The sequence below is a fragment of the Macaca fascicularis genome, chromosome 8 (assembly GCF_037993035.2).
Source record: "Macaca fascicularis isolate 582-1 chromosome 8, T2T-MFA8v1.1".
Lineage (NCBI taxonomy): Eukaryota > Metazoa > Chordata > Mammalia > Primates > Cercopithecidae > Macaca > Macaca fascicularis.
Genome location: NC_088382.1, coordinates 103,885,106 through 103,901,490, shown reverse-complemented (window position 1 = coordinate 103,901,490; position 16,385 = coordinate 103,885,106).

Genomic DNA, 16,385 nt, shown 5'->3' with positions numbered 1-16,385 from the left:
CCTATATGTACCCTATTTCACTCTCTTCTCCCTAGCTTTCTGAGTTTGTAGTCAGACACACAATGATGGTGACAATCATGGGACTTCAGACATTCCCTAAAGTGACACAGTTGTTTTTTTTGAGATGGAGTCTTGCTCTGTCACCCAGGCTGAAGTGCAGTGGCGTGATCTTGGCTCACTGCAACCTCCGCCTTCTGGGTTCAAGCGATTCTCCTGCCATAGCCCCCCAAGTAGCTGGGACTACAGCGTGCACCACCATGCCAGGCTAATTTTTGTATTTTTAGTAGAGACAGGGTTTCAGCATATTGACCAGACTGGTCTCAAACTCTTGACCTCAGGTGATCTGCCTGCCTTGGCCTCCCAAAGTGCTGGGATTACAGCCATAAGCCATCACGCCTGGCCTTAAAGTGACACAGTTTTAAAGGGGGTCTCTGCTCTGTTTTTGTTGCCCTTTCTCCTCCTTTTTCCAAGTTGAGCACAAAGGTTCCCATCTCAATGTGCTTTGCATCTTAAAATTGCTCAAGGCAATAGCATGGGGAGATGGATGATACAAGTAAAGATTCAGGTTACATAGATGTGGGGTGAATTTTGGCTGTGGAATTTAGTATCGTGGCTTTTGGAGTAAAGGTTAAAGGTTTCTAGCTATCAGTTTTCTCATCTGCAAAATGGGATTGCTAATAATACCCACTTTGTAAGTCTATTGTGAGATTAACATCTTTTAACCCACCATACAGTAAAGAGCTCAAGAGATGTTCCTTTCCATGGTTGCACATTTTCCATTCTGTATCATTTAGAGTTAGTTTTACACGTCTGTTTCCCCTAATTTGAATGGAAACTCCTTCAAATCAGGGACCACCACTCTGTTCCTCCTTACTCTTCTACTCATCAGTGCAGTGCACTGCATATACTGGGATTCTACAAACTTTCTTCTTGAACTTCATAGATCCTTCCAATGCCTTTGTGAGGTCAACAGTCCATCTCACAGCAAACTAATTCAGGTGGATAAATGACTGGTCCAAGTTTGTTCAGATGCTAAGTGTCTGAGCTAGGACTGAGGTCCACCTGTGACTCCTGGTCATTTGTATATTCTTATCTCCAAAACTTTCCTATAAACACAGCCTGTTTCATCCCCATGTATCATCGTATACACAGAATACACACACACACACACACACACACACACATGCAATGCATATATATTCTTTACACTACTTTTCTCTTCTCTCAATCTCAAGTTTCCTCATCACTTCTTTTAGACCTTCCCAACCAAATGGCCAATAGATGCCAAGGCTCCCAGGTTTAATGGTATGTTCAAGGTTGTCGTGACCACATTCCTTTGGCTTGAAGCAGGGCAGGATATTGCCAACTGCAATCCAATCTGAGAGGATTTTTGGTTAAGAGTTTTAGCTCCGGGGTCAGAGAAACCTGGGTTTCAATCTGGTTTCATCACTTACTGGATGTGTGGCCAAGAGTCAAGTTCTTTACTATCTCACAGCCTCAGTTTTCCCATCTGTAACATGGGAAGAATGCCCACCTCATAGGGTTGTGGTAAGGATTATGTGAGACCTGCAAAAGTTAAGTCATCATCTCAGGGACAGCTCTGACTCTGCCTGCTTTAGTGCAGCGTCCACACCTTCACACACTCGTGCAGTCTTCAAATATTAGTGGACACCCAGGTGCTAATAGCTGCTAGGAATATAATGATGGCTAAGATGTTATCCTCATCTTGAGAGATCTCAAGAGTAATAAATTTGTCCTGAAAAGGAGGTAGCACTGGTGATAGGAAGAAAATAAAGAAATTGTGAGAGAATTATACCAGGAAGGGACTTGATTTTTATCCATTAGATAAAATCCAAATGATGAAAAAAATTGTTAAGATGATTGAGTTAGATGTGGAAAAGAAAATTAGGCCATTAAAAAAATTCCAGTTGGAGAAAGTGGGAGCATTGGGGAAAGGTGAGTTTTTTAAGCATCCTACGTTTTTGCTTACAAACACATGAACTATTCAATGCAGAGAAAGATGCAGATGATTCTAAATTCACTTGGGCAAATTTGTGGAGCTCCGGCTTCTGAAAAGTACTGTGGAGAACACATGGTGGGAGGAGGCAGTTTTGCCTTTAAGGTGCTTGTAATGTGGTTAACAATGGCAGGAAGCAGATGTCAGGAATGGAGACAACTGCACAGAAACCTACAACATGAGGTTGAAGATAATATGGGCCATCGGAGACATGTGCAGTAAGGCAGTTTAGCTCAGGTGGGAGAAAAATCCTTTGCTTGGCTGTTGTAGTAATGAATGTCTTCTTATTTATTTATTTATTTATTTTTGAGACAGAATTGTGCTCTGTTGCCCAGACTGGAGTGCAGTGGCACAATCTCAGCTCACTCCAACCTCCACCTCCTGGGTTCAAGCAATTCTCCTGCCTCAGACTCTGAGTAGTTGGGATTACAGGTGGGTGCCACCATGCCCGGCTAATTTTTATGTTTTTTGGTAGAGACGGGGTTTCACTGTGTTGGCCAGGCTGGTCTGGAACCCCTGGCCCCAAGTGATCTACCCGCCTTGGCCTCCCAAAGTGCTGGAATTATAGGCGTGAGCCACTGCACCAGCCCATGGATGTCTTCTTAGAGGAAGTGATGTTGAGCTTCATCTTGAAGACTACACAAGATTTCCACAGGTAGGATTGGTTGAAAGGAAGACAAAGGGAAAAATTGGCCTATGTAAAGAAAACAGTATGAGCAATGACAGAGAGGCAGGAAAGGGAAAAATCTATATAGAAAAATGAGCGAATTCCAATTTGGCCAGGAGCTTTCTGGGGGGCGTTAAGTTAAGCTGTTAATGTATGATGCTTGATAGCCTGAGAGATTCAGTTTCAAATTCTTACTTGTTGGGTGTAGTGGGTTAAACAGTCTTTCTCCAAAATTTGTGTCCACTTGACCCTCAAAATATGACTTTATTGGGAAATAGGGTCTATGCAGATGTACTAGTTAAGGATCTCAGGACGAAATCATCCCGGATTAAGGGTGAACCCTAATTCCAATATGTGGTGCCTTTATAAGAGAAAGAAGAGAGATTTTGACACAGAGGGGACAGAGAGGGAAGAAGGTCATGCAGAGATTGGGGTTGCAATGCCAAGGAATGTTTACAAGCACCAGAGCTGAAGAGACAAGGAAGGATCTTTCTCTAACTCCTTCAGAGGACATGTGGCCCTGCCAACATCATGATTTTTGGATTTCTATACTCCAGAACTGGAAACGGATACATTTCTGTTATTTTAAGCCATCAAGTTTATGGTAATATCAGCAGCCCCAGGAAACTAAATACACTGGGTTACTTAGGGCAAGTTAATCTTAATATGCCTCAATTTCTTCATCTGAAAAACAGGGATAATAACATACACCTTATAGGAATGTCATTAGGATGAAATGTAAAGCACTTAACTTACCAACTTATTGTTTGCCCAGGATGTGGAGAGAGAGCGAACTGGAAAGGTAAGTTGGGAAGCAATTGTAGAATACATTGAGCTCCAAACTGAGAAATGTGGAAGGTAATGCAGATACTTGAATATTTCTAAACAGGGGTGTGACAGATCAGAGTGGTGCTGCTTCAGGACATCGCCAAGAAGAGCTGAGCCTGGCAGGAACTGAGTCATGAGACCCATCCAAGGAGACCAATGAGGAAGCCACTGCAACGCTGGGACGAGAGTCGTGAGTAAGGCATTTCAGGCAGAAGGAAGGAAGTCCTTCATCAGGGGCATTTGCTGTGCTTATTGGACTTAGAGAGCACATGTGTCTGGCAGCATTCAAGGTTTTCTGTGAGAAGTACACACAAAGTGTTGAGGCCTGATGCCCACAATAGCCAGACAGACAGCAGCACAAAATGACAGCAGTAGGGAAAGGGAGCCATTCTGGCCAGACACAAGCCCTGGCCAAGGCCCTGGTGACAAGATTGCGCTGGAGTAAGATATGGAGTCCAGTCATGTGACTTGATGGGAGACAGCCACAAAACAACAGACTCTACCTAAACCATCAGTAATTCATCCAGTCCAACCCCAGGGAAATGAGGAAGTAAATATTATCCACCTGTTTTTCTTGTCATGCAGCTAGGGAAAAAATTAATCTATGCAAACCAAGGACATGAGATTTTTAGCAAAAGAACATACAGGTGATCCTGTGTCTGCATGCGTGTATGCTGGTGTGTGTGTGTGTGTGTGTGCACGCACGTGCATGTGTTGGGGAATAGGGTAGAGGTGGGAGAGAGGGGACTCACAGCTGAAGGAAGAGCACAGTACTACAATTAGTAAAACATATCAATGAGACTCTTGTCTTGCTCCACTTTTCAATACGTATATTCTAAAAATGGGAATGCTGTCAGTCTTATTTATTTATTCCAGCATCTACCAAGGAAGGTGAGTATCCTAGAGCATGCCCTTTCTGGTACTCAGGACAAGTAATTGTTATTTCAGTTTTGCTGGGATCATGCTCAAATAAATCAAAACAAAAATGTTCTTGTATCTTCTGTTGTATTAATGTTTTAAACCACTTCATTGTAAATAGAGAAGCTATCCCCTTACTGTCAGGCTTCTGAAAAAGTCAAAATACAGGAGAATTGAGAAGTACTCTTGCTAGTATCACTCAGTGGCCCCAAGGCAGTTGCTTGATTTGGAGAAAGTACCTCGTGGATAATTTGAGATAGCTTTGGAGGACACTTTCTTGAAAGGTACTACAATTTTATTTGCATATACGTACATACCTATTGTGCATATATGTGTGTGTATGCACTCAGATATATATACACACATTACATACACTTCTTTTTTTTTTTTGAGACAGAGTCTCGCTCTGTCGCCCAGGCTGGAGTGCAGTGGCGCAATCTTGGCTCACTGCAAGCTGCTCCTCCTGACTCACACCATTCTCCTGCCTCAGACTCCCGAGTAGCTGGGAGTACAGGCGCTTGCCACCACGTCCTGCTAATTTTTTTTTGTATTTTTAGTACAGACAGGGTTTCACCGTGTTAGCCAGGATGGTCTCGATGTCCTGACCTTGTGATCCACCTGTCTCGGCCTCGCAAAGTGCTAGGATTATAGGCATGAGCCACCATGCCCAGCCAACATACACATTTAAACCAGTCTTGATTAAAGGTAGGGAATAATTGCAGGACAGATGGCAGATATTTTATTGATTGATTAATTTTTATTTGTATAAGTTTATGAAGTACATGTGTAATTTTGTAACATGACTATATTGCAGAGTGCTATGAAGTCAGGGTTTTTAGGGTATCCCTCACCCAAATAAAGTACATTGTACCCACTAAGTAATTTATCATTCCTCACCTTACTCCCACTTCCTCATCCTTCCAAGTCTCCATGGTCTATAATTCCACACTCTACGTCCATGTGTACACATTATTTAGCTCCCATTTATAAGTGAGACCATGCAGTATTTGTCTCTCTGTTTCTGAGTTGTTTCACTTCAAAGAATGGCTGCTAGTTCTACCCATCTTGCTGCTAAATACATCATTGTGTTCTTTTTGTTGACTGAATAGTATTCCATTGTGCAATATACCACATTTTCTTCATCCCATCCAGATGGCAGATATTCTAAAATAAGTATCTAAAGGGGGAACTCCTACTTCTCAGGCATACCCACAGACACAGAGGAAGGGCAAATGCGTGACATCAGGAAATGGGCAAGGAACAGTGTTGAAGGTGTGCAGCTCGAGCAGTCAGGATTTATTTGACTAAAACACACATATATTTGAAAGTAGTGACCTCTCTCTTTGCAGACATCAGGCCAGACAAGACAATGAGGTAGAAGTGGAAATGTTACTTAAAAATCCAAAGGAAATGGCCCTGTGACTCATCTATTTGCTAATAAGATGGAGCTGGTGGCCTGCCATAATGTGTTTCAAAACTTGGAAACAGCAGTGTGAGTAGCTTGGATTATTTGAGGAGTGATTGGGCAAAAGTACCTCTGAGCTGGGTAGGGGAAAAATAGGTAGAGCCAGGGCTTCCTGATGTCTTTTGGACAAGGACTGCCACGCCATAGGGCAGTAGCCCAGGGAGGCAGGCAGGCAGGCAGCCTTGACTGTGACCCCCCCACGCTCAGCTCCACGCAGCACAATGCGAAGGGCACAGTTTACTCATCATGTGTGGATGATCTGAGTCACAGCCAAGATGGTGATGTTGATGAGGCTGGAAGGAGCTGACATATATTTAGCTCTCATTGTCACACGGAAGCACATGCAGACCTACTGACCCCCGAAGATGACTCAAGCTTATTAGAGCTTGAGAGGACCTTAGATGTCAAATCCCCCAAATCCTTTTCATACAGAGAGAAAATGATGCCCTGACAAGCGTGATGTGCTCTAGGTGACTCAGTAGCCCAGCTGGCCTGAACCCTGGCCTGAACCCTGAGGCTCCAGATCCCAGCTCAAGGGCTTTCCCACAAGCGTGTAGTGCAGCCACTTGGCTCCACATCAGGATTAGGCAAGTGACCCCTTCCCAGCTCTGCAGAGACAGGCTCTTTGGTCCCCTTGCTTGGCCCTTCCTTCTTGTCCTTATGCCACATGCCAGACGTGGCTTTTCTTAGGACACCAACCAAAATTTACTTGTCCTAGTTTCAGACTTCTGCCAGGTGAAAGAATTGTGTAAGAGATGTCAATGAGTGCTAAAATTCTACATCCAGAGAACACTGGGCTTGGGTGAAAGCCTTAGATGAGTGAACTTTAACATCCTCCTATATAAAGTAAGAATAATGATACCTGCCTTGGAGGGTTTTTAAGACTGAGATAAGTACAAATGATTCGTAATCTCTAAAGAGCATTCGAATCTCTGCAGGGTTATTAAAGTGCTATGCACATGTGAGGTGGCATAAGGATTTGTTTGCACTTCAATTCATTCACCATTGTTTGAGGGAGAATGACAGGCATTGCATGTATTTGGCTGGCACAGGAAAGATATCTTTGGGAACAGTGGGTCTCTCAATGCCCACCCCCACATTGGGCCCTGTCTCCAGCATGCAGACAGACTCTCACCTAGTTTGTTGACCTATTGGACTGGGCTTGACTGTTGTCCCTGGGAACACATAAAGCCAGTTTAGAAACATTAGCAGTTGGGAAAACGCCAGCTCTGTCTCTTCTGGCAGCAAGAGAAGGAAACTCTTCATTTGATTTCCTTTACTATGTCTTTGAGACTCTCTGCAGACTGGGCAATGAGAAATGCTATTTTACACGCTGAAGAGGAAGATGTTTGACTCATAAAAACTCTGGTTGAAGGTGACATGGTCCATTTCCCAGCTTAAAAGCAGAACATCACCAACAGATAAATGGGCCGCCAGGGTTTCACAGGTGCTCCCAGTTAAAATTCTGAGTACAGGAAAAAAAAAAAGACAGAAGTGGACGGGAAGAATCCACCTGCTTTGCTACTAAGAAGGAAGAAGCAGACTGTAGAGGTGTGTGGAGGGTGGCTGAAAAGATGGGGTAAAGTGGCAATGAACAGGGTGGGTTCTGGAATCCAGTTGCCAAGGTTTGAATCCTGGCTCCACTGGTTCCCATCTGGGTAACTTGGGCAAGTAACTTCATCTTTCTAAAGCTCAGCTTTTTCATCCGAATGGAGAATTTGAGTAAATGAATTAAAAAGTAATCCACTTCTTAGGTTTTTTTTTTTTTTTTCAGGGGAATAAATGGAAAATGCCTACTAAGTGCTTGGCGCTTTCCCTGGCACATAATGAAAACTCAAAAACTTTTAGCTATATTGTATTATTTTCTTTATTCAAATGAAAACCAAGAGCCTTCAGAGATTCGTCCTGGGAGGAATTCTGGAAGTAGGGACTGGCTGTCTAACCAGAGACTCTCCTACTCTATTATCCCAAATTTTCGTCCTCCCATTGGGCAGCCTTAGTACTGTTCTCATGGGTAATCCAGCCGTAATGCCCTGGTCAAAGGATGAAACAAACTCCCTGGCCAAAGGAGTTCCCCTTAGCAGCTGAGAACAGGCTAAAATTTTCAAAAAGCCTTTATTCAGTTCTGAGGTTGCTAAGCAACCTGTATTCGACATGTAAACAAAACAATCTACAGTATCAGAGGTACTTAGCCCCCTACCTCTTGGGGCATATGTTGAGAGGCATGTTATCTCAGGCCTCCTGCCTGGATTTGTTTGCAAGCTTCCAATCCTGCCTCCAATAGGGTATTCCCCTTAAGAACCCCCACTCAGAAGCTACCTCATAGATATCATAATGTCAAAATGCAGAGAAGAAGATGCTTTCCCTGCCCTCTGCAATTCTAGTGCTCTTCCCCGAATGCTAGTTTACCAAGTGAGATACAAGCATCTTCCTTCCCTAATGACTGGTCCAATGTGTTTCTCCTCCACCTGCGGTGAGTGCCTCACCCTGCGCCACCATGGGGTTTCTATCCTTGGAGGTCCCGTCATAATGCCACAGGCCAGCCTTTCCCAAGTGTGTTCTCTGGGACCCTTGCTCTCTGTTGTATTATATTAATGTGAATTCTGATGAAAACGGGGATTTCCATGGTCAAATAATTCAGGGAAAGTTCAGTTAAAGAAAGCAAAATGGTTTTCTTATTTTTATTGTGGTAAAATACACATAACATAAAATTTACCATTTTAATCATTAAAAAAAATTTTTTTTAGAGACAGGTTTTCACCTGTCACCCAGGCTGGAGTGCAGTGGCACAGTCATAGCTCACTGTAGCTTTGAACTTATGGATCCCACCTCAGGCTTCTCTGTAGCTGGGACTTTAGGTGCACACTGCCATGCCTGGCTAATTTTAAAATTTTTTGTAGAGACAGGGTCTCACTATGTTGCACAGGCTGGTCTCCAACTCTCGACCTTAAATGATCCTCTGCCTTGGCCTCCCAAAGTGTGGGGATTACTGGCATGAGCCACTGTGCCCAGCCCATCTTAACAATTTTTAAGTGTACAGTTTTGTGCGTTAAAGTATATTCACATTGTTGTGTAATCATCACCACCTTCCATACTCAGAAATTTTTCATCATCTCAAACTGAAACTCTATACCCATTATAAAATAACACTCCATTTTGCCCTCTCCCCAGCCCCTGGCAACCATCATTCTACTTTCTGTTTGTAAGAATCTGACTACTCCACGTACCTATACAATATTTGTCTTTTTGTGACTGGCTTCTTTCACTTAGCATAATGTATTCAAGGTTCATCCAAGTTGGAGCATGTGTCAGAATGTCCCTTATTTTAAAAACTAAATATTATTCCAGCTGGGAGCAGTGGCACAAGCCTGTAGTTTCAGCTACTGGGGAGGCTGAGGTGGGAGGATTCCTTAAGCTCTGGAGTTAGAGACCAGCCTGAACAACATAGCGAGACTCCTTCTCAATCTTAAAAAAAACTTATTCCATTGTATATGCCACATTTTGCTTATCCCATTGGCGATAGATAATTGGATTGCTTCCATCTTTTGGCTACTGTGAGTAATGCTGCTATGAACATTGTATAAGTATCTGTTTGAGTTCCTGCTTTCAATTCTTTTGGGCCCAGAAGTGGAATTACTGGATCCTATGATAATTCCATTTTAAATTTTTTTTAGGAACTGTCAATACTGTTTTCCACAGAGGCTGCAGCATTTTCTGCTCCTACCAGCAATGGACGCACGTTCCAATTCCTACACATCATTACCAACACTTTCTATTTTCTGTGTGTTTGTTTAAAAATACATAATAATCATTCCCATTGGATGTGAAGTTGTATCTCGTTGTAGTTTTGATTTGCATTTCCCTAATGATTAGCGATGTTGAACACCTCTTCATGTGCATACTGGCCATTTGTATCTCTTCTTTGGAGAAATGTCTATTCAAATCATTTGCTCATTTTTAAACTGGGTCATTTATTTTTTGTTGCTATTGTTGAGTTGCAGGAGTTCATTATATGCTCTGAATATTAATTATTTATTAGACTTGATTTGCAAATATTTTCTCCCATTCTGTGGATTTCTTTTTCAATTTGTTGATAGTGTCCTTTGAGCCACAAAAGTTTAATTTCAGTGAAGTCCAATTGATCTATTTTTTCTTTTGTTGCTTGTGTCTTTGGTGTCATATTCAAGAAACCACTGCCAAAGACTTTCTTTGTGTTTTCTTCTAAGATGTTATGGTTTTAGCTCTTATATTTAGGTCTTTGATCCATTTTGAGTTAATCCTTGCATATAGAATAAGCGTCCAATTTCATTATCTTCTGCTTGTGGGAAACTGGTTTCCTTCATCAACTAGAGTTCATTGTTGCAAGCAACAGCAATTGAGATAGACAAACTTAAGGAAAAAAGGAAAATTATTGGAATAATTTTAGATAGTTCACAGGAATTAAAGGAAAAGATGAATGATCAAATCACTGGATGTACAGGATCTGGGAAAGATTTAAGAGTCTTAGTAACAGGAAGTTATGGACAGCTTCTAAGAGTGCTATGATCTGAGAGATTCAGTTCCAGTAATCTTTTTTGAGCATGTAATTCTGCACTGGCTACCACATTTGGCTAGGGGCCTGCAGGTGGGAGTGCGTGTGTGTGTGTGTGTGTGTGTGCGTGCTGAGGATGAGGCAGCATTGTCGCTGAATGGTCTCAACAAATAGGACCACATGAAATGCAGGGTCATGGTGGCTGGGAGGGAGGGAGTTGTTCCCCAAAGGAAAACTTGAATGCTGTTACCAAAGGAGGGAGAAAGGAGTGCTGGGCAGGCCAAGCAATAGACACCCACTACTTTTCTTCACTGAAAATGTTCTCAGAGCTATTGATACTGCTTTGTGAATTTCCGGCCGGGAGGAATAGTGTGTAGCATTTCTCATACCTATTTGTCCATAAAACCCTCAGCTGCATCTCACAGGATTCATGTTCCACAGAACATGTTTTGGGAAATGCTCCTCTATGCTAATAAAAAGAACAATGTTCTTGTAGAGACTTAATGAGAGATTTTGATAGAGCAGGTCTTCAACGAACACTGACCTACACCTTGGGACAAAGGCTGATAAGGCTCCTGGAGGTAGAAAGAACTCTGTTTTTCAAAATGCAAGCCACATGCCATGGCTCATGCCTATAATCCCAACATTTGGGGAGGCTGATGCAGGAGGATCGCTTGAGCCCAGGAGTTCAAGACCAGTCTGAGCAACATAGTGAGACCTATCTCTACTAAAAATAAAAAGAATTAAAAAAAAAAAAAAACCAACAAAACCCAAAATGCTATAGCATTTTGGTCTTCCAAAAATGAATAATGAACTTGTTCTGAAGGAGCATACATACAACCAACACCGTTCAGTTTCCTCATCCTGATACACTAAATTCGCCATGACTACCCCCTTAGAGCTGTGCTTTGGAAGTCCCTGTAGACACCCAGGAGAGGGTCTGGCTATGTGGCCAGGCAGGTATCAGCATGACCTTGGCCAGGTGCCTGCTTTGCTAACTCTTGAGTATCTGACAGCTACTGGCTTGGGGTGACTGGGGATGGAAAGATGTGGGGGCTGCGCCTCTCAAGGTTGGAAGGCGGCTTCCTAATCCTCTGATCTCAAAGACTAACCTTGCTTTGCAGAAGGCCAGGTTTGGGGATTAATAATCTGAAAACTGAATGCAAAAAAAGCTGGGACTGATGCGATGGGTAGTGGGAGTGCTCCTGGTACCGAAGGAGGTATTTTCTAGAATGTGAACCAGGAAGCCAGAAACTGGGGATCTGGGGTGCAGCCTCAGCTCTTCCATAAATATTTTGGTCTCCTCTATCCTTCAGAATTTATTTTTCCTCTATAAAGTGAGAAGAGTTGGGCTAAATCAACTAATTCAAAAACGAACATTTACCAAGTTTTGATTAGCGTGGGGCTCTGTGCTAGAGGGACGTGGCATTATTATCATTATTATTATTATGATTTTTTGAGACAGGGTCTTGCTCTGTTGCCCAGGCTGGAGTGCAGTGATGCGATCTTGGCTCATGACGACCTCTGCCTCCGGTGTTCGAGTGATTCAGGGACGTGACGTTAAATCAGGCATGCTACATGCCCTTGTGAAGATGTGTGGAGGGCCTCCTGCTGCTCTCACATTCTGAGTCTGTGAAACAATGCCTGACGATGGCAGCCCTTGGACACTGTGTGCTTCCACAGGCATTGTCACAACTGTGCTGAGAGACGCGTTGTTCTTCTCATTGGTTGGAGGTCAAGGGACTTGTCTAAGGACACACGGCTATTAAGCAGAACTGGACTTGAATTCAGATCTGCTTCTCAGTCCAGTGTGCTCTGCTCTGCAGCTGACTGTGACTCTTCTCGCTCCTCCCAGATGTCCCCACGCAATGAAATAACAGCTATCATTTGCCAACCACTTACTTTGGGTCCTGACACAGATACCATTTCATGGAAATCTCACAGGGCCTATGATTGTCATTTTACAGAGGAGGAAACAGGCTCAGAGAGACTGAGTACTTTGCCCAGAATCCTACAGCTTGTCAGCAGCCTTTGATCCTGGGTCTGCCTGCCTCTGGAATCACCAGAGGGGATGGGGAGGACAATGGGCTCTGTCCCTGGCCAGAAGGCAGGAGCCTGTCCCTTTGGCAGATTCCTCCTGGAGGAAGGGGGCAATGCAGAGGAGCCCAGGGAGCTGCTGCAAAGAGACCTTGGTGGATTCCCGGCCTGAAGGCCCGAGGCTGGGGCTTGACGGGGCCCACAGACATTCAAGGCCCCAAAGCCATCCCAGGTGCCACAGACTCAGAGGCCCCTAATAAGAGCCAGCGGAGAGGCGGGAGCACCCGGTCACTTTCCAAAAGGGATCTGGGAAAGGCACTGCTAAGGGTTGAGGCCCTCCCCTCCCCAGTGCCTGCCATCTGGGCTCCTGCTACCCTCAGGCCTGAAAGGCCTTTCTTCTTCCTGAAGCCTGCCTTGGTCCCCTCTATCTAGCGCTTGGGTACAGCGAGTACCACATTCACCTGGGCCACGCAGTGTCCTCACCTCAGGGCTGCTGTGTGACCTCCTGCCATTGTGGAAAGGCTGAAAAATCAGGAGATGCACCCCCAACCCACAGATGTGGAGTGGAGGCTTAAAGGGGATAGAAATAGCTCACCTCACCCTCCACTGACAGAAAGGGTTGGGCTGAAGCCCTGACCTCGGTTTCTAGAGACATGGGCAGAGCTGACCTGCCACATGGGTGGACTGAGCTCACACCTACTCTCTGTGGCCCCTTTATCTTGACACAACCCCGCGAGGCAAGCAGTAGAATCTCCCTTTTACCAAGAGGCTGGGAGAGGTTCAATAACAGCCCAGGACACTCAGTGAAAGCACAGGATTCTAACTCCAGCCCTTCTGAATTCTAAGCCAGGGCTCCCCAGCTACAGCCCCTGGGCTCCTCTCCCTCCGCTCCTGTGATTTTCCAGACTTGGAGGGCTGGAAGTAGGGCTGGCAGTTCACTGGATGTGAGGGAACCCAGGCGGTCCCTTAAGGTACGTGGGTGACGGTAAGTGGGGTCCTCATTGCCTGCTGAAACCTGGCCCCGCAGGCCCTGGTCTTTATCCTGCAAGCAGTCGTGCTAAGCTCGGCCTCAGCTATTAGCAACAGGAAGTGTGTGGGAAGCGCAGAAGCTCCAAGGGGACATTTTAAGGTAGCCAGCAGCTCAGGCACAGGCCTAGGAGGAGTAAACAGAGCGCCCCGAGAGATGAAGCTGGAAGTGCCGGGTGGGGGTGGGGGGGTGACCCCAGTCCTGAGCCCCAGGAGAGTGGCTCTGACAACTGCGAGGTCACCCCCACCCCCAGTGACAGACATCCAGTGAATGAAGGTCACGGCCTCCACAGAGATGGTGCGAGATGGTGTGAGGCAGCATTTCTGAGTCACCGCGGGAGACGCCCACGGTCATGCCCCGGAACCCAGGGACTCGGCCCGCGCTGTCTGCACACCGCCCTCCCATAAAACACAGGATTCGTTGTCATAAAAGCTCCTCACCCACGGGAGGCTGCACACTGGCTTTGCCCTCAGCGCGAGGAGAAGGCGCTTCACTTTCCTCTAATTCTCATCTGACCTGCCCGAGTCCTCAGGGATGGGCTCCCCCGCGCGGGGAGGGGAATTCTCTGCCGGGGATGCAGGGAGAGGGAGGTGCCGCTCGGGATTCCTCCAGACTCTGAAGCGCCAGCGGGCAGATACGCAAGACAAAACCCGAGCAGATGGGGAAGAAATGGGCTTAATTGTCCGCTTTCCCACCTCCAGGCGACCTGGGGAGGTGTAATCAAGCCTATTCTCTTGGAAGTTGAAAGAGAAATCAAGCGGTAGTTGTTTTTGTTTTTCTGTTTTCTCCCCAAGAAACAAGTTTTTTTTTTTTGTTTTTTTTTTTTTTTTTTTTTTTTTTTTGGACACAGTCTTGCTCTGTCGCCCAGGCTGGAGTGCAATGACGCGATCTCGGCTCACTATTACCTCCGCCTCCCGGGTTCAAGCAATTCTCCTGCCTCAGCCTCCCAAATAGCTGGGATAACAGACATGTGCCACCACACCTGGCCAACTTTTTTTTTTTTTTCAGTAGAGATGGGGTTTCACCACGTTGGTCAGGCTGGTCTCGAACTCCTGACCTCAGGTGATCCACCCGCCTAGGCCTCCCAAAGTGCTGGGATTACGGGCGTGAACCACCTCGCCCGGCCACAGTTTTTTAGGGGGGAAATTCTTAGGGTACACACATGACTGATTGTGTCTCCAGAGAGAGAGAGGGGGGTGGGAACAGGAGCTACCGGGCAGGCTCTTCTCGGTTCAGATGTTCCCTGTAACCCCGAGCGTGTCTTGGTTTTCCCTACTGTACCATGTGAGGAGCAGCAAACACTCGTGTGTGTGCGAGTGTATGTATGTGTGTGTGCGCGAGTGTGTGTGCAAGTGTGTGGTGTGTGTGATATGTATGTGGGTGGTGTGTGTGCAAATGTGTGGTGAGTGTATGTTTGTGGTGTGTGTATGTTAGTGTGTGGCGTGTGTACGTGTGTGTGAGTGTCTGTATGTGTGTGCGTGGCTTGCTCTGCGCTTTGGAGCAGAGCACAAACTCTGGGGAGGAGGAATTGGGTGACTGGAGTGAGTGGAAAGTGTTCATGTGACCCCAGGCTGCTTCTCAGCTCCTGATGGAGGACCAGTCCCTCCAGGGGCGGGAAGGACGTTGTGAGCACAGGAGCTGACACACTGACTTCTGTTGAAAACAGTGGAGGGGAAATCAAGGAAGCCAACAGGAGTGCTCATTGGAGTGAAAAGTCTCAGGCGGCTGATTGGGATGGGAGAATCTGGATCTGAGGATTTGGGATCACTTTATTCACACTTCAGATAAGAATTTGGAGGGCTCCACATTCATGTACAACATTTATTTTTCTTTGTTGACAATTTCTTCCTTTATTTTTTCCTGTTATTCCCTGCCCCGCCCCTCTGTGCTATTCACTAGTGCAGTGAGGACCTGGGAGTTTGGAGTTTCGGGAAAAGACGTTCAGAATTCTGACTTGCTCATTAGATCTACTCGGAGAGCTTGAGTCAGGCACACCTGGTTCCACCACTTCCCGGGTGAGTCATCCTGGGGAGGTTACTTAACCTCTCCAATCCTTGGATTTCTCACTGATAAAATGAGGGTGATAAATCTCTCCCTGTCAGGGTGGGTGTGAGAATTGGACAGGGGTCTGCTGCAGGTGTTTCCAGCCCTCCAGCCTGACAGTGTCACCCGTTTCTTTTATATTCCAACAGACTCACCCAAGGCCCATTCCACATGCTCTGGCTTGTCCAATCTCCCCTCCCTCACTGCTCTGGGGATTCTTTGGGGGATTTGCTTTTCTTCCTGATGACCTCCCACTCTGGTTTCCTGCCTCTGTGGAGCTGTGAAGCCCCCTCTGCATCTTTCCTGCCACTACTTCGCTCCTGTTATTACCTTCTCCACCCCTCCCACTATGCACTAGGAAAGGCATCATTCACCAGGGTTGTGTGTTTATGGAAGATTTGGGCCTAGCTGGGGTGGTTTAAGGGGGTTTACAGCCCAGACCAGATAACAACTTAAAACTGACTGCTAGACATTACCCTCTCATGTCTCTCCCCCGTCTCACTGACTATTTAGCTAATTCAACACAACTGTCCTCAAATCATCCCCAGACTCAGTGATCATAATCCTGTGTATCAGCAATTTAGGATCAGCTGGGTGGCTCTTCCAGCTTCTGCCGGATTTTCATATGGGTATTCGAGAAACTGCGGGTCCATTTGCTAATCTTGCTGGGACCCTCTCACATGTCTGGAGACTTGGCTGGGACACTTGGGCTCTGGTCCACGTGGTCTGTCAACTTGAAGCAGATGAGCCTTAGGCTTGTTTGTGGACATGGTGAGTGCGTGGGATGCAAGGTTTCCGAGACCTGGGCTTGAACTGGGACTCCACTGCATTCTGCTGATCAAAGCAAGTCAC